Raw genomic sequence first — 20,149 nt, forward strand, 5'->3', positions numbered from 1 at the left:
AAAAGTTCAATACATCCATATATAGATATTTTATCAATAGTTCTAGCTTTGTGAGGTCTGCGCCCCAGCCCGCTGGAGTGTCCTAGCGGTTCTAGAAGCTACAGTCTGGAACCGCGCGACCGGGCATGGATGTTTGTGATGTCCTTAGATTAGTTAGGTTTAAGTAGTTCTAAGTTCTAGGGGACTCATGACCTCAGAAGTTAAGTCCCATAGTGCTCAGAGCCATTTCAACCATTCTGCGCCACATTCGAGCCGAAGAAGCGGTTATCAAGAGGATATATGATATGCGATACTAAAGGCGTTGTGACTCGCGATACGACGCTGACGCTACTCCCATTGGCGGAGAGTATAGAAACATTATGCTTTTTAGACAGTGTTGGCTAATGTAAAATTTTACCAGTGTGCTGCAATGTGGACGCCTGCAGCCTTTTGACTTACAGGGGCACTAATCGTAACTGATTGTATATGTGTATTTTACGTATATAAAATATGTTTAAATTTTGTAATTAAACGTTTAAAATTGAGAGGAATAAAATTAAATTAAAAAGGAACTTGTGGCGTCTGCGAAAATCAAAGCCCAGCCGACAAATTCCTAGTCAGTTTAAACATTGGGCATCGCACCGCTGTGTGAACTACTGCCCATAAATACCTCCTACTCTATGCGTAAATCTTTAGAGAGCGTTTTATCTTCTCCTGCGGTCCACTCATGCGCATTATTCAAGGAATTAGAAAGTGGCATTTACCTGCTTCCACTCATATGGTTTTATTTTATCTGTAGTTCTGTCAACGGAATTAGTTGCCTTTTGGAAATCAACAGACGTCCTTTGAATGAAGTAATCTGTGGCAAATGATTGACTTCAGATTACATGTTCAGAACATGATCTGCGCTTCCTGAAACCACCACCGCCTGGGGGTAGCTTCTTGTCACGGTCCGCGCGGCTCCCCCCGTAGGAGGTTCGAACCATCCCTCGGACATGGGTCTGTGTGTTGTCCGTAGCATAAGTTGGTTTAAGTTAGATTAAGTAGTGCGTAAGCTTAGGGACCGATGACCTCAGCAGTTTGGTCCCATAAGACCTTACCACAAATTTCGAAAATAAAACCACCTTCATATTCACATGAGTTACTTTTCAGTGTTGTCCCTGCTCTGTTTAATGTAATCTTGGAAAATATGTTATACGAAGGTATTTTAGAGCAAGTTCTGAGGTATATTAATGTGCCTAGTTTTGAGAGTAGATTATTGTGTTACTGCTGAAGCGAAATACTGTTCGAATTCTTGTGTCATCACTTTACTGAACCTTTAATTGTAAATGGTTGAGCGCAAAGACTTTGGTATTCATGAGTGCTCTGTTATTGCAATTTATTTATTATTAACGTACAGATATCACAACTGCAGTCAAACACTACGTCCCTCTACAAAGTCAACTGAACCTTTTTTTTTTCATACGCCGCATTCACCGAGCGTGAGTAAAATAGCAGGTTTCTCTTGCTATTGAACGTTATGTTACCGTTTTGATACGTTCCAAACTTTCCGTTCTTGTATGAGCAGTTTTTATTTTGCTTGTAAGCTGGGCGTCTCCTGCTATTTTCACTTTTTTTAAAGAGCGACTGAGATGAAGTTGCAAGCGCGTTGGAATTCGGTGAGTCCCTGTACTACACGTCGGTCATCGTTTATTCCCATATATATATATATATATGTCTTCACCCTGCTTCACTTTTCGTAGAGGACGGGGAGAATAACTCGGCTTGATATTCTGGATACTTCAGTTTGCAACTTCGGTTTAGCAGATGACATGGTGAGAAACTATCTGCGGAAATTTAAATATTGTGAATCCTTACGGTACAGAGAACTGGTCAAAGACCCATCTTTATTTTTCCCGTATTCCCCTAATCTCAAAATTCTTTAGAAAAAGTAGCAGGTAAGTATTTGAAAATTTTCGTAGTAAACAATGTAAGAATATGGAGCATAAAATGTTGACTCCACTGCTTTTTCTGTGGAACTTGGTTCTTAACATTTTCCAATGCTTTTAGTCTTATTGATTCATTTAACTCCTAAGATCAGGGCCATTAAGTCCTCCCTTACCTCTAATCAGGCATTCTACATATTTTATTTTACATATATTTCTATAGGCGTGCTATTTACAACTAAAAGGGTATAGTGGCATCCCCCCCTCCCCCCCCCCCCCACACACACACACACAAACACACACAGTTCACATTCATAACTGAAAAAACAAAATTACAAATTAGAGGAAGACAGGTTTTTAACGTTATGGACTATGGAGACAAGAGAAAGGGCTAGAGGTGGAAAAGGAAGGAATAACGTGATAACATACAGTTAATGAATATCAGGGAAAAGCAGATAGCGTGACTCATAGAGGAAGGGAAGAATAAAACCGAAGTTACCAATGAACCGGTTTATGCTGATTTACTGGAATAACAGAACGGTTTAACGCAAAAGGTAATTAGTTCAAAATGTTGCGAGATCGAGACTCTAGAATCCTGATTCAGAAACTGAAATAAAAAATAAAACTATCGAGTGTCATGGTCGTGTTGCCGTCACGAACGTTGTGATTGCTGTGCTGCCTACTTTTAGGCGCTAGCTGCAGTCAGACTGAAAGAAAGAAATGGCTTGCGTTTGGTGGAAGAAAGAAATGGCTTGCGTTTGGTGGGAGAACACGTACTTTACGATGGTACAGCAGACAAATGATAATACAGCGTATATCGTTCTATTACAGTAACATTGCATTAAAACAGCTATCGGATGCCTCTCAGCGAGTAAAGAAGCATATCAGTTTGAATAATTGAAAGCCTTAAAGAAGAGAGATATTTATGCGAACAATTTGTGCGAGAAAGTGCTTTTGGTATTCCCAACAAGAATGTAGACATCACATAGAAAATCTTTAAACAAACACTATCGTTTGAACGATGCTTCATTTGCTTCAATGTAGTAGGCATAAATCACGCTCTCAGCAATTGGTGACAGTCCGCATCTCGTGGTCGTGCGGTAGCGTTCTCGCTTCCCGCGCCCGGGTTCCCGGGTTCGATTCCCGGCGGGGTCAGGGATTTTCTCTGCCTCGTGATGACTGGGTGTTGTGTGATGTCTTTAGGTTAAGTAGTTCTAAGTTCTAGGGGACTGATGACCATCGATGTAAAATCCCATAGTGCTCAGAGCCATTTGAACCAATTGGTGACATGTTAAGTAAAGTTCTGAAAGGAACATCAAGAACAGGGTATTGGACTTACCGAAAGGTCGTGAACAAACGTTACCCATAACATATACTAAAAATGATCGCTATAAAGCCACTGCTTCGAAACTAAAGCGGATCAAAAAGTGGATGGCTAGCTGTAAAAGTTTCATTTGCTGTAACAGGCGCACCCAACAAAAGCAAAAGGTTAATTTTTTTTTTTTAATTTTTGTAGCATACTCCTTAGATTATACGTGCGAGGCGCGTTTGTTCTCGTCTTGCACGCTTCTTCAGACGTATTGGGAATCTTCTGACATCAGCTGTCAAAAATTAGTTGTTACTAATTAAAGATTCTGGATGATTGTATGTTAGACATTTATGGTTCTCTCTTTAGTTTTTGCTCTTTTGCCTTTTCGGTTTCATTTTATACGTATATATTTTATACGTACTTCTCTTATGCAGAAATTTAGCTGGCATAAAATAAACGTGAAGGCCTAAAACAGTGATTTTAAAATGTACAGCGACTCACACAAAAGTGAACTAGATCACCGCCTAAATTTTCTCAAGTCACCCAATACTTACAGCACGTATAGCATTGAACGAATTTCATTAAAAACTCTACTACATACGTTGCATATAAAGGTTGTGGGAAATTGTACGATTGTTTGTGTGACGTTTCTCACGGGCAATAACCGATTTTCGTTGTCAGTCACTTCTTACTTGCCGTCTTGTTGTGCTAAGCACGACGCATTTCGAGTATTAAGTATTTCCTAATTTATCAGAATAAAACTAGTGTTTATTCACATATTACTGAAATGAGAGATATATTTATACAGTTACACCATCAAGTACTGTACCCTCTACAGCTCATTCTTAAAATATAGTACGTTTCAGTCTACGTGGAACGATAGTGGCGAAAGACTAGATCCCTGTTTTACACCATTTTTAATCCGAACACTTCGCTCTTGATCTTCCACTTTTATTAGTCCCTCTTAGCTCTTGTACATATTGTATATTACCCGTCTCTCCCTGTAGCTTACTCCCTATTTTACTCAGAATTTCGAACACCTTACACCATTTGACGTTGTCTAACGCTTTTTCTATATCGAAAAATCCTGTGAACGTGTCTTAATTTTTTTTTTTCGTTTTGTATCCATTGTCATCCGTGTCGTCAGAACTCCCTCTCTGCTGCCTTTTCCTAAAGCGAAATTCATCGTCAGGTAAATGATCCTCAATTTTCTTTTCACTCTTCTGTATATTTTTCTTATCAGCAGCTTGGATGCATAAACTGTTAATCTGATTGTGCGATAATTCTCGCACTTGTCAACTCTTGCAATCTACGGAATTGCGTGGATGGTATTTTTCCAAAATTCGGATGGTATATCACCATATTCATATATTCTACACGCCGACATCAGTAGCAGTTTTGTTACCACTTCCGCCAGTGATTTTAGAAATTCTGATGAAATGTTATCTATCCGTTCTGACTCACTTGACCTTAAGTCTTCCAATGCTCTTTTAAATTCTGGTTCTAATAATTGGTCCCCTGTCTCTTCCCTATCGACTTTTGTTCCTTCTTCAGGTATACGGTATACTAATAATGAATTCTGTTTATCTGCAGAAGCTTCACTAGTAGCTACATTTGTTATTCACAATCCGAACGAATTCAAGAGTAATAGCAGTGTACATGGCTACAACACTAGGAGAAACGATAGTCTTCACTACTCAAGGTTAAATCTAACTTATTTGGCTCAGAAGGGGGTAAATTATGCTGCCACAAAAGTCTTTGGTCACTAACTAATAGCATCAAAAGTCTGACAGATAGCCATACAGCATTTAAAAGGAAATTAAAAGAATTTCTTAATGGCAACTCCTTCTATTCATTAGATTAATTTTTGGATATAATAAGTGGGTAATTTCCCCAACGTCCCCCCCCCCCCAAAAAAAAATATTAAAAATATTAAGTGTCATGTCATATTTTGTGTAATGTAATATCTTGTATAGACCCCTTTTATTAACCTGACACGTTCCACATCATTACGAAGTGTCGTATTCATGATCTATGGAACAAGTAGTAACCGAATCTAATCTAACAGTTGTTCAAAATGGGGTCCCCCAGCGTCAGTGCAGGCTTTGTAACATCGCCCAAAGTTCGGTCGTACCCGTTCTAGTATCCCTGCCGTCGTTTGAACAGTGTTGCACGCAGGGCGAATTCTTACCAGGGGAACCTCTTTAGTCTTGGAAGGCGTCTCGCACACAAGACTTGAGGAAATATCTGATCCACGTGCTCACAAACCCTCAGTCCAAAGTGAGATGGGGCTCCATTATGTTGGAATCAAATCCGTTGATGTATAATAAGAGGGATATCTTAACAACAATAATAATACCGACACACATATTCCGGTGACAGAAGTATCAGAACGATTTGCGCTTATAATTGTCGGATCGGTATCTTCCGGACCTGGATCGGTTACCTCAGATTCATACATTTGTCCTCTATCACCCTTGAAAGTTTTCAACATCATCACGGTGGCGCTCGGTATAAAAAAATTGTATGTATTGAGGAAGGCATTCACTAAAATAAAAAGAAGATATAAAACTCTATTTCAGTATTTTCTAGTATGTAGTAGATATATATTTCATGTCACATCACAGTTTAGTAACCGTATTGTAATAAAATTTTTTCTGCTCTTTCCAGGTGAGTGAGCTCTTAAATTATTTTCGATTGACAACGGAGGCGAGCCATCTTTTACTGTCTGGGATATAATCAGTAAGTGTCTCTTAAATAAGTAGTCTTGTGAATTACATTATCCTCATAAACGATTTTATATAAGTGGATGTGTGTTGAGTATACAGTAACATAACCTCACAGGCGCGAAATATTTTCCATGATCGCTGGGTGTGAAATGTGTATTCTTCTATATTTTCCTGCTCGTTAAGACATTTCTTTCATAAGAAATGAGTTATAAATCGATGAATCGTGTATACTGATGTTTGCTAGTGAAGACTAACAAATGACGGTTGGACAGTCGGCTAGTCTGTCCTAGTGATTATCAACTATTCGCCCAGTTGCTTGTACTCGTCTTAAGAAATTCAAACAGGTAACTTGAAATAACATCAATAACATGGACCTCCATACTGATAGCAACAAACTCGTGTAGATTTCGAAAAGACAGTTGAGGCTATATTAATTCAGATGAGCCTAATATTATCTCTTTATATACTGAGTGGAACAAAACTATACCGACAAATTCTTGGTGGTCATAGAGGGTGTCCTGAGAAACAAACTGAGAATAGGAACTCATTTTCAAAATTTGTTGGCGTGAAGGGATGGGGGTCGAGGAGGTAGCACTTTAGAAGGGACGCTAACGGGATAGTCCACGTGTGAGATTCTGAGGCAAAAAAAGTATGAAATTAACTTAGCATCCATCTCGAAATCAATAAAGCTTAGCATCCATCTCGAAATCAATAAAGCTGTGGTCATATCCTCACTCTGTACCTACGAGGGCCGTTCAGAAAGTAACCTCCGGTTGATTTAAAAAAAATACACCAAGTTAAATAAAAATATTTTAATATATACATCTTACAACTACATCTTTGCACTATTTTTCTACATAGTCTCCATAGCGATTGAGGCACTTATCGTATCTCTTCACAAGCTTTGAAATTCCTTCTGCATAAAATCACCCGCTTGTGCCTGGAGCCAGCCTGTGACCGCATCTTTGAGCTCTTCGTCGTCATCAAACCGCTGTGATCCGAGCCATTTCTTCAAATGCATGAAGAGGTGATAATCACTTGGCGCCAGGTCTGGGCTGTAAGGTGGATGGTTGATAACGTCCCACTTGAAGGACTCAAGAAGGGTCGTTGTTCTGCGAGCAGAGTGAGGACGGGCGTTATCGTGCAAAAAAACGATACCGGAAGTCAGCATACCACGGCGTTTGTTCTGTATAGCCCGTCGTAACTTTTTTATTGTTTCACAGTACACGTCTTGATTAATGGTCGTACCACTTTCCATGAATTCAACCAACAACACCCCTTTGGCATCCCAAAACACCGTTGCCATCAGTTTTCTGGCAGAAAAATCTTGCGAGGCTTTTCTTGGTTTGGTAGGCGAATTTGAATGTGCCCACATCTTTGATTGTTCTTTTGTCTCAGGGTTCACGTACTTAATCCAGGTTTCGTCACCGGTCACGATTCTGTTTAACAATGGTTCTCCTTCGTCCTCATAACGTGACAGAAAGTCTAATGCAGAGGCCATTCTTTGAGTTTTGTGGTGGTCGGTAAGAATTTTGGGCACCCATCGTGCACAGAACTTACGGTAACCCAATCTTGCTGTCACTATCTCGTACAAGAGAGTCTTATAAATCTGTGGAAAACCAGTAGACAACTCCGACATTGAGAAACGTCGATTTTCACGAACTTTTGCATCAACTGTCTGAACGAGTTCGTCAGTCACCAATGATGGTCTACCACTCCTCTCTTCATCATGAACGTTTTCTCGTCCACTTTTAAATAAACCTACCCATTCACGGACAGCTCCTTCACTCATAACTCTTGGTCCGTACACGGCACAAAGCTCACGATGAATAGCTGCTGCAGAATGTCCTTTGGCTGTAAAAAACCTTATGACAGCACGCACTTCACATTTGGCGGGGTTTTCTATTGCAGCACACATTTCAAACTGCCACAAAAACTAAACTAGCGCAGGTACGACGTTCACTCGACCACGGCTTGATGCCGACTGACCTGTTGAGTGCGTGAACGCACAGATGGCGTAGCTACTCGTACATTTAAGGCTGCAGAAAGCAGTTTCGAGAAAATTAGAGAAACGTCATTCTCTGACATTAAATGTAGTTCTCAGAAATATGTAAAATAATGTTGTTGAATAATAAATATGCATGCACCCAGATAAGCACTCAGTCGCCCGAGAAACACTGACGCGCCTGAAACTCGCGTAATATTGCAAACAAAATCCACAGCCACCTGATCGTCAACTGTCAGAAATGACTGCACAGTCAGAAAAAAGATCGATTTATTGTTGCTTCGGATGAACTCCTTGTAATGGTGATTTACAAATCTACCCACATCACAATTCAAATCATTAATGACGTGAGTAACCAGGATCTGCGGAACATGGCATATGCACTGAATGAATGGGAGCTTGCGTGACACGTATTTTCAAAAGATGCGGCAGTTCGCGGCAGTGCGTCAATATTGCAGTATTACAGTTGGACACACGTATAATTTCGAAGAGAAAGCCTGATACTATTTACAGCCTGTTTCAAAAAAATCTCCGTTTGGGTGCATGTCACCTCGCTACAGTATTCGGAGAAAGAGAGAGTGGCGACGATCACACTCGATGCTGCTAATTGACGATTCTGCATTGAAAATAATGTCTCCAGATGATTTCTGAACTATCGCAAGTGAGGTGGGATTTATGTCACTGGACTGCAAATGGTTCAAATGGCTCTGAGCAGTATGGGACTCAACTGCTGAGGTCATTAGTCCCCTAGAACTTAGAACTAGTTAAACCTAACTAACCTAAGGACATCACAAACATCCATGCCCGAGGCAGGATTCGAACCTGCGACCGTAGCGGACTTGCGGTTCCAGACTGCAGCGCCTTTAACCGCACGGCCACTTCGGCCGGCCACACAGGACTGCAGTTGGAGAGTGTACACAAACGGAAACTCTCAGTAATGACGTTTTTACGGTTTATATACGATGTCCTACTCCGTGATACCAATGAAATAGTTTCTTTTCATTGATCTACACGACACTGTTCATCGCATATTCACATCAAAACTGAGTCCCTGTAAAATTCCAATTCACCATCGTGGACTCTCTTTGTTTCACATGTGACTGGCCGCTATGTATCCCGTGTACATGCCAAATTTGCCCTAGTTCATCCAGGAATGATTGCACAGTCTACAGTGTCGTTCTGCAGTTCACATTGATACCATGCACACATTAATTTAAACGTTTTATTCGTGCCCTCGTACACGAAAACCGACCACTAGTCACTGATCCCTACCTCCCAACTGTCCAGTTTCGATAGTAGAAACAGACATTGTATGCGGATAAAACTTTATAGAGCGACTGTACTCTTCATTGGTCGTGTACGTGAATGATGAAGTAAAATGGTTCAAATGGCTCTGAGCACTATGGGACTTAACATCTGAGGTCATCAGTCCCCTAGAGCTTAGAACTACTTAAACCTAACTAACCTAAGGACATCACACACATCCATGCCCGAGGCAGGATTCGAACCTGCGACCGTAGCAGCAGCGCGTTCCGGACTGAAGCGCCTAGAACCGCTCGGCCACTCAGACCGGCGATGAAGTAAAAACTCTGGTTCATGTTAAGGCGGCGAATGAACGAGTCTAAGTCCTGGTACGACAAAATAAAAATCCGGATAAGTGCGAGTAGGACTCGCTCTCTGAGGGCTCTGTGCAAACTTAATCATGTACACAATAGTTCTTCAATCCTGGGAATCGATAATCTCGACGATTTTTGTTTTTTATCGATATCGACACTGGCAAGATATCAGTCTGGAATTCCAAGGTTTTCGAGAGTAACAAAATTTTTTGTGTCTTATAGAAGTACAAATCAACAATGTTCCCTTTTTTTTACTTTTCTCGTACTGTGAAACCTTACTTCTTGCCAAATTTCGTGTTTCTAGGTCAATAGGAATATCCTATAGATTTTGATGAATGGCTCTGCGAGTATCAAAATATGTGACATAAATGGTATATCTTTTGAGTGCATTGACTACATGGCCAAGCGACTATAGACATTAGATCGAGACACAAGTTTCCAAGATGCTACTCCAGGCGGGTGTAAAATGAATGTGATCAACGGAAAATAATAAACACTAAAATGAAGATTTGACCTTGTCTGATTACCTCCTGAAGCAGATCTTAGGATCTCTTAATTCTATAAATTACAATCTAAACATAAATGAATCATGAAGGCAACTAATCCTGGCAAATGATAAACGTTGTTCCTGCTTATATGTTTATTGTAGATTAAACAAAAACATTTATATTACAAAGTTTACATTTCCAAAGTAATATTACTAATCAATTGCCCAACTCTGACCCTTATTATGTGTGCGCGATCTAATATGAGTAACGCGAAATGACTGACATCACCTACGTACCAAACACTAGAAGACACTACTTTCAAAGGTGATCTACGGTGGTGTGGAACCTCAGTGGAAATACACTAACGTGATCACAGCTGTTTAGCTTTTGTAGCCCTAATAAGCCGAAGCAATTTGTGATACCACCGTATGTACTGCGTCCGGTGCGTCGAAGTGATGGTTCTCGTACTCGTCTGCGACGATGGAAGAACTCCAGCCACAAATAGACGCTTTCAAACACTAGCACGGTAGAAGGCGGTCCTCTGACTAATATACTCCAATACTGTCTTCTCCTCTCTGTGTTCTACAGACGAGAAACGCGAACTCCAACCTCAAGGACGGAGTTCAGATAACGTCTCAACGTAAGTATAGACAGAGGGAGTGCTCTCAATTACTGAACGTTTATCATTTGCCAGGATTAGTTGCCTTCATGACTCATTTATGTTTAGATTGTAATTTATAGAATTAAGAGATCCTACGATCTGCTTCAGGGGGTAGTCAGACAAGGTCAAATCTTCATTTTAGTGTTTATTATTTTCCGTTGATCACATTCATTTTACACCCGCCTGGAGTAGCATCTTGGAAACTTGTGTCTCGATCTAATGTCTATAGTCGCTTGGCCATGTAGTCAATGCACTCAAAAGACTGAACGCTGTGTACTCAACGACGACTTCTAATGCGGAAGTGAAGTTCGCAATCGTATAGGTTCGCAACAGTGCAGTTCCTAACTGTTCTAACTATAAACTCTACTGAGATCAAAGACAGCGAGACCGTCTGTACCAACAAAATCTGATATCGAGCGACCGTCACACAAGGGCGCTCACAACGTAAGACCCCGTCTCTCCAGCGCTGGCTTCCCAGCAAGGCTTGGCTCCCCACCCTCGTAATTCCGAAAACGAATCATATTCCCGAAACCATCGAATATTCTTCCGTCCAGCGCGGAAAGTTTGCGGGGGAAAACCTGTACTCGTACAATGGTACGATTCACAGTAAAAATCCTTGGAGATAACCCAGCCTGCTTGGTTTCCGAAGTAACGCTTCTTCGTTCCTCTCACCTGCGTCCAAGATTTTCAGCGTTCGGAAGTATTATCCGGTTATCCTCCCGGCCCTTACTACAACAGCGGCCGGCCGTCACCCTATTGTGCTCCAGAGCTCAGGTGCCACGACGTCCATCTAGCTACTTCCTGTGTTTAAGCAAGACCATCACCTGTGCGGGCCTTCCACCCAAAGCTTGAGTTCTGCCTGCCGTTTCATCTCCACCGGCGTTCCAACCTCTACTAGTATAAGGTTCGTATGAGCAGTTGCCAGCGGGCTCGTGAGCATGCGCAGAGCCATCAAGTGAAATGGTTCGAATGACTCTGAGCACTATCGGACTTAACATCTTAGGTCATCAGTCCCCTAGAACTTAGAACTACTTAAACCTAACTAACCTAAGGACGTCACACACATCCATGCCCGAGGCAGTCTCGCGGTTCCGGACTGCAGCGCCTAGAACCGCAAGGCCACATCAAGTGAATTAATATACATTCTCATAACCATGAAAGACCAAAATAAGTTAGTAGTTTCAATTTTCTGATTTTATATTATTCCCACGTTATAATCAACCATTAGCCTCTTAATGAACCTATTTCTGTCTGTTTTGTAGAGAAATTTGCTTCTATTAATTTTTTTCGGCTGAGGCAGTTAGTTTATATGAAACGAAGTGTTTCATTCCGCACTATTGGCTACTTTCAACTTCGTCCAATTTGAAGTGCAAATTTTCGTGTCCTGGGACGAATGACATTAGACCATAATAAAGAAACTAACATGAGAATACAGTGCTGGACCTCCGAGAAAATTGGTATCACGAAAACCACATGAGAATCTGAATATCAGATACTTCAGAGTGCATCTGGACATAGAAATGTGCAATTAGAGTGGAATGAAGCATTGTAGTATGGTTTATGAAATTCCGATGCTGGCTGGAGTAGTTCCCTTTTATGACACTGTAACATCTCTTAATGCTATATACGTACGAACGTACGTAAACATTTACCTGAAGCTGACGAAGTAGGCAAATTTGGTCAGTAGTTTTGAACTAAATATTTTGTTCCAAATATAATGACAGCTGCAGCAGAATTTTACAAATCTGCCTTCTGTGAAAGTGTTTTTCCATCACAAGGCACTTGTCTAGTACTTCCTCTAGTCCTGAAGTTATTTCTTAATTTGTGTTTGCGTCTTAAATTTATAGAATGTCATTCTATGGTAAATTGTAGACTGGCAGCATACCGTGTTTTATCGTTTTAGCTCCGCACATGGCTTCATATTTAATCCTAGAGCAGAACATAAATTGTCAGTTGTACAGTTTCTTTGCCTCACAGACAACCTTGTTAATTTTTTGCACATTTTGAAATAGTCATGATATTTATTGTCCTTTATTCCGGTGTAAGCTACACAAGAAACTGTTTCTTTCTTCTTTTTTTTTTTTTTTTGCAAGAAATTTCTTTTCCATCCTACTAGCTTTTTGCAGTGCTGTGTAGATGTAAACCTGTTGGAAATGCTACATAACATTGCAGAGAACGAATTAAAAAAAAAAAAAATCTGTCAAATTCACCCCATAGCAAAATGCTATGGTACTTCGAGCTGTGGAGTCTAATTTTGAAATGATATTTTGCGAAGAACTGCTTCCTTATTTGCATCCTTCATCTGAGTGGGATATGATAAAACAATTGCTGTAAGTACAACTCTGCATGTCCTCTCAACAACATGCCGCAGGGCTGCACATGGTCACGTGATGCCCCACCACGCACGAAATTCCACGAGAAATGCGACGAAAAGCGTATGAGCGGAGCAAGCACCAAACACGGGCTGCCTACGTCATCGTAGCTGCACGTGCACAGTACAGCCTGTTGTCTTGCGCTGTCTGGTAACTGTTCAAACGAACCTATAGGCAATCATCCATTACGCCGTTTTTATGATAAAGCCACTCCGTCACCTTTCATGCAATAAGCGTTAACAGTTATTTACAAGACATATGTGACAATTTCAGTCTCCTTTATTTATTCATATATAGAGTGAGTCACCTAACGTTACCGCTGGATATATTTCGTAAACCACATCAAATACTGACGAACCGATTCCACAGACCGAACGTGAGGAGAGGGGCTAGTGTAATTGTTAATACAAACCATACAAAAATGCACGGAAGTATGTTTTCAACACAAACCTACGTTTTTTTAAATGGAACCCCGTTAGTTTTGTTAGCACATCTGAACATATAAACAAATACGTAATCAGTGCCGTTTGTTGCATTGTAAAATGTTAATTACATCCGCAGATATTGTAACCTAAAGTTGACGCTTGAGTACCACTCCTCCTCTGTTCGATCGTGGGTATCGGAGAGCACCGAATTACGCAGGGATCCAAAGGGAACGGTGATGGACCTTAGGTACAGAAGAGACTGGAACAGCACATTACGTCCACATGCTAACACCTTTTTATTGGTCTCTTTCACTGACGCACATGTACATTACCAGGAGGGGTGAGGTACACGTACACACGTGGTTTCCGTTTTCAATTACGGAGTGGAATAGAGTGTGTCCCGACATGTCAGGCCAATAGATGTTCAATGTGGTGTCCATCATTTGCTGCACACAATTGCAATCTCTGGCGTAATGAATGTCGTACACGCCGCAGTACATCTGGTGTAATGTCGCCGCAGGCTGCCACAGTACATTGTTTCATATCCTCTGGGGTTGTAGGCACATCACCGTACACATTCTCCTTTAACGTACCCCACAGAAAGAAGTCCGGAAGTGCAAGATCAGCAGAACGGGCTGGCCAATTTATGCGTCCTCCACGTCCTATGAACATCCTGTCAAGGGCCAGCCTAGTGTTAATTGCGGAATGTGCAGGTGCACCATCATGGTGATACCACATACGTCGACGCGTTTCCAATGGGACATTTTCGAGCAACGTTGGCAGATCATTCTGTAGAAACGCGATGTATGTTGCAGTGCTCTCCGATACACACGATCGAACAGCTGAGGAGTGGTACTCAAGCGTCAACTTTAGGTTACAATATCTCTGGATGTAATTAACATTTTACAATGCAACAAACGGCACTGATTACGTATTTGTTTATATGTTCAGATGTGCTAACAAAACTAACGGGGTTCCATTTAAAAAAACGTAGGTTTGTGTTAAAAAACATACTTCCGTGCGTTTTTGTATGGTTTGTATTAAACAATTACACTAGCCCCTCTCCTCACGTTCGGTCTGTGGAATCGGTTCGTCAGTATTTGATGTGGTTTACGAAATATATCGAGCGGTAACGTTAGGTGACTCACCCTGCATGCGAAGTACAACCTATCACATGATACCTAATTGTGTTTGTAGATCACGGCAAAGTATGTGGATGAGTTCTTGTAAGGTGCGAAATTATAGCCACCTTACAAGTTTCAGCTTAATACGTTCCTGTGAATAGAGTTCTTAACAGATGGAACGACAGATAGGGTTTAGATGACCCATTGACTGTCACCCGTGGAGAGTGAAATGAGACGACAGTAGATTTGTTTATTCCAGCCGAGGGCCGCAATACATCAGGAACATCTCGATGGAGGCGTCCAGACGCACAGGATTGCTGACAGCACAATGGGCGGGGCCGAGCGAGGTGTCACTCGAATGCCGCTGTCAGCCACGCCTCCGGCTGCGACCGCCATACAGCGCTTCGTCGCAGCTGACAACGTCCGTGCCCTCCCTCCGGCGAGCGGGCGGTTCCCTGCTCTCTCGTTACTCAGGATAGTCTGCCCCACCCTGTAGTCGAACAGTGGATCCCACAGTGCATTCCAGGGTGTCACTGGCTCGTGGTGTAGGCTGTGATATGGAGAAGAGAATACTTTAGTGCACGAGTGGATGAGTACTTAAACACTACAGACTATGTTCGTTTGTGTGAGGAAAGGCATCTGTCCTTCCACTAGAACAGTGGTTCCCAACAGGTGGTCCGCAGACCCCCAGGGGTCCGCGAGCTATGCCAGAGGGGTCCGCAAGATGCTATTAGAATAAAAAATATATTACATATATTTCGTATGATATCAGATTTTTCGTTTTGGCCGCTTCCTGCATGGGGGTTGGGTTGTTTTGGGGTAAGAGACCTAACAGCGAGGTCACCGGTCTCATCGGATAAGAGAAGGACGGGGAAGGAAGTCGGCCGTGCCCTTTCAAAGGAACTATCCCGGTATTTGCCTGGAGCGATTTAGGGAAGTCACGGAAAACCTGAATCAGGATGGCCGGACGCGGGATTGAACCGTCGTCCTTCCGAATGCGAGTGCAGTGTGCTAACCACGGCGCCAACTCGCTCGGTCTTCCTGCATTAGCAGCGCAAGACCAGTACACTTAGTTATTATTTTTTCCTGTCATTTTCAGTTCGTACTCTATTTTTATTTTTTAAGGAGTTATACTAAACACCCAGATTTGCAGACAAAGATTTTGAACAATAACAATGATGGTTCAATATTTTTTCAATAATGAATATGTCAATGTTTTTTCTAAGTACCAAAAATAGAAAACGTATAAAAAGACTCTTAATGTGGCTTTTTTAGGTACTTGATACTGTGAAATGACAAGGTACCAATCATGCTCGATGAGGGGGTCTTCTTGAGAATTTTGTTGGGAACCCCTGCACTAGAATATTACAGCATCCAATGTTGCTATGCTATCCCCAACTGGCTCTGCTTTACAATGCCTGTTGGCTGTATTTTGCTTCGTAACACTCGTGCCTGCCTGTGGCTGACTCTGCTCAAACTCACTTCCACTCTGGCCTATTTTTTGACCGAATACAGATGACAGACAACACAGACTATTTGATAGCAAATTTAAAAAAAAATGGCCACAATCGCGATTCGTCGGACCATAGTACACGTCTCCAGTCAGCTACCCTCACCATTCCTCGTGTTGGGTGGTCCACTGAAGACGTGCAGCATTATTTTCTGTGAGCAATGGCCTATTGCGAAATACCCCATTCCAGTTCCCCAGGTAAATTGGTTGAGAGGGAACTGCTTTCACTGGTAGCAGTCTTGTTAGGTTTGAAAGCAATAGTCAATAACAAAACGTGCTACTCCCTGTCTGTTAGGGGTACGCCATTGCTTTTGGACATGTTGCACAGACCGCATTGATACACCAACAAATCGGGCAACTTAATTCAGGGCGTATTCATGGACACGCCGAAACAAGATAGCTCCTTTTAGCCATTCTGTTATATTTCCACATCAGCCTATCTCACTGCACTAATCTCATACAACCAACTAGCAAGTACACACCACTTCATCCCATGACTTGCGTCGCTGGTGGAGGGTTGAAGGACTGCTTGGTTCCAGTTACAGTATACGCCACCTCGTGTGCTCCAAAGCGACCATTGCTTTAAGGGAGTTCAATAATATTTTGTCTGTGTGAGCTTACACTGATGTGGCGAAAGTCATAGTATAGCGAAATGCACGTACAAGTGTAAGTAGGCTGTTTAGGTTTTTATGTTGGTAACGCCATGTAGCGCTCTATATGAAAATCACTGACTGTGCTGCGTGGAGTCTGTGGCTAGTTTGCATTCTTGGAATCTGCTATTGTAGTGTTGGGCAGTTGGCTGTTAACAGCGCGTAGCGCTGTGCTGTTGGAGGTGAGCCGCCACCAGTGGTGGATGTGGGGGGAGAGATGGCAGAATTTTGAGAGCGGACGATCTGGACGTGTGTCCGCCAGAAAAAGGAAATTTGTAATACTGGATATCATGAACTGATTGATATATATATATATAATGACTTTTGAACACTATTAAGGTAAATACATTGTTTGTTCTCCATCAAAATCTTTCATTTGCTCACATTGTCTGTCAGTAGTTAGTCCCTTCAGTAGTTACAATCTTTTATTTAGCTGGCAGTAGTGGTGCTCGCTGTATTGCAGTAGTTCGAGTAACGAAGATTTTTGTGAGGTAAGTGATTCATGAAAGGTATAGGTTATTGTTAGTCAGGGTCATTCTTTTGTAGGGATTTTTGAAAGTCAGATTGCGTTGATCAGAATAAGTAAAGAGCGAAATGTCTGAGTATGATCAGTTTTGCTCAGCTGTTTGAAAAGCAAATAATGTAAGAGGTTTATCAGCAGAGTAATTCTCAACATATGAAACGTCCCCTTAGAAAAATTTGAGAATTACTGTGATGATATTACTTCGAGTTACACAGTGTCAAGAGTGTGCCGAAAATACCACATTTCACATTACCTGTCACCATGGACAACGCAGCGGCCGATGGCCTTCACATATCGATTGAGAACAGCGGCGTTTGCATGGAGTTGTCATTGCTAACAGTCAAGCCGAACTGCTTGAAGTAAGCAGAGAAATCAATGTGGCATGTAAGGGCAGGTATCAATCAGAATAGTGCGACATTAATGGGCTGTGGCATCAGACAACCGACGCGAATGTTTTTGCTAACAGCACAACAGCCTGTGCGATCCTCTCTTGGGCTCGTGACCATATCAGTTGGACGCTAGACGACTGGGAAACCGTGGCCTGGTCAGATGAGTCTCAATTTCAGTTAGTAGGAGTTGACTGTAAGACATTTCCAAGGGCAGACGTGGACTCTGACCACAATTTATTAGTTACGAACTGTAGATTAAAACTTAAGAAACTGCAAAAAGGTGGAAATTTAAGGAGATGGGACCTGGATATACTGACTAACCCAGAGGTTGTACAGAGTTTCAGGGAGAGCATAAGGGAACAATTCGCAAGAATGGGGGAAAGAAATACAGTAGAAGAAGAATGGGTAGCTTTGAGGGATGAAGTGGTGAAGGCAGCAGAGGATCAAGTAGGTAAAAAGACGAGGGCTAGTAGAAATCCTTGGGTAACAGAAGAAATATTGAATTTAATTGATGAAAGGAGAAAATATAAAAATGCAGTAAATAAAGCAGGCAAAAAGGAATACAATGAGATCGACAGGAAGTGCAAAATGGCTAAGCAGGGATGGCTAGAGGACAAATGTAAGGATGTAGAGGCTTATCTCACTAGGGGTAAGATGGATACTGCATACAGGAAAATTAAAGAGACCTTTGGAGAAAAGAGAACAACTTGTATGAATATCAAGGGCTCAGATGGAAACCCAGTTCTAAGCAAAGAAGGGAAAGCAGAAAGGTGGAAGGAGTATATAGAGGGTCTATACCAGGGCGATGTACTTGAGGGCAATGTTATGGAAATGGAAGAAGATGTAGATGAAGATGAAATGGGAGATACGATACTGCGTGAAGAGTTTGACAGAGCACTGAAAGACCTGAGTCGAAACGAGGTCCCGGGAATAGACAACATTCCATTAGAACTACTGACGGCCTTGGGAGAGCCAGTCCTGACGAAACTCTACCATCTGGTGAGCAAGATGTATGAGACAGGTGAAATACCCTCAGACTTCAAGAATATAATAATTCCAATCCCAAAGAAAGCAGGTGTTGACGTGAAAATTACCGAACTATCAGTTTAATAAGTCACAGCTGCAAAATACTAACGCGAATTCTTTACAGACGAATGGAAAAACTGGTAGAAGCGGACCTCGGGGAAGATCAGTTTGGATTCCGTAGAAATGTTGGAACAAGTGAGGCAATACTAACCTTAGGACTTATCTTAGAAGAAAGATTAAGAAAAGGCAAACCTACGTTTCTAGCATTTGTAGATTTAGAGAAAGCTTTTGACAATGTTGACTGGAATACTCTCTTTCACATTCTAAAGGTGGCAGGGGTAAAATACAGGGAGCGAAAGGCTATTTACAATTTGTACAGAAACCAGATGGCAGTTATGAGAGTCGGGGGACACGAAAGGGAAGCAGTGGTTGGGAAGGGAGTGAGACAGGGTTGTAGCCTCTCCCCGATGTTATTCAATCTTTATATTGAGCAAGCAGTGAAGGAAACAAAACAAAAATTCGGAGTAGGTATTAAAATCCATGGAGAAGAAATAAAAACTTTGAGGTTTGCCGATGACATTGTAATTCTGTCAGAGACAGCAAAGGACTTGGAAGCGCAGTTAAACGGAATGGATAGTGTCTTGAAAGGAAGATATAAGGTGAACATCAACAAAAGCAAAACAAGGATAATAGAATGTAGTCGAATTAAGTCGGGTAATGCTGAGGGAATTAGATTAGGAAACGAGACACTTAAAGTAGTAAAGGGGTTTTGCTATTTGGGGAGCAAAATAACTGATGATGGTCGAAGTAGAGAGGATATAAACTGTTGACTGGCAATGGCAAGGAAAGCATTTCTGAAGAAGAGAAATTTGTTAACATCGAGTATAGGTTTAAGTGTCAGGAAGTCGTTTCTAAAAGTATTTGTATGGAGTGTAGCCAAGTATGGAAGTGAAACATGGACGATAAATAGTTTGGACAAGAAGAGAATAGAAGCTTTCGAAATGTGGTGCTACAGAAGAATGCTGAAGATCAGATGGGTAGATCACATAACTAATGAGGAAGCATTGAATAGGATTGGGGAGAAGAGAAGTTTGTGGCACAACTTGACTAGAAGAAGGGATCGGTTGGTAGGACATGTTCTGAGGCATCAAGGGATCACCAGTTTAGTATTGGAGGGCAGCGTGGAGGATAAAAATCGTAGAGGGAGACCAAGAGATGAATACACTAAGCAGATTCAGAAGGATGTAGGTTGCAGTAGGTACTGGGAGATGAAGAAGCTTGCACAGGATAGAGTAGCATGGAGAGCTGCATCAAACCAGTCTCAGGACTGAAGACCACAACAACAACAACAGAAGCTGATGGCAGGGTTCGAATGTCGCTCAGACCCTGTGAAGCCATGGACCGAAGTTGGCAGCAAG

Source organism: Schistocerca piceifrons, chromosome 2 (genome assembly GCF_021461385.2).
Source record: "Schistocerca piceifrons isolate TAMUIC-IGC-003096 chromosome 2, iqSchPice1.1, whole genome shotgun sequence".
NCBI classification, from domain to species: domain Eukaryota; kingdom Metazoa; phylum Arthropoda; class Insecta; order Orthoptera; family Acrididae; genus Schistocerca; species Schistocerca piceifrons.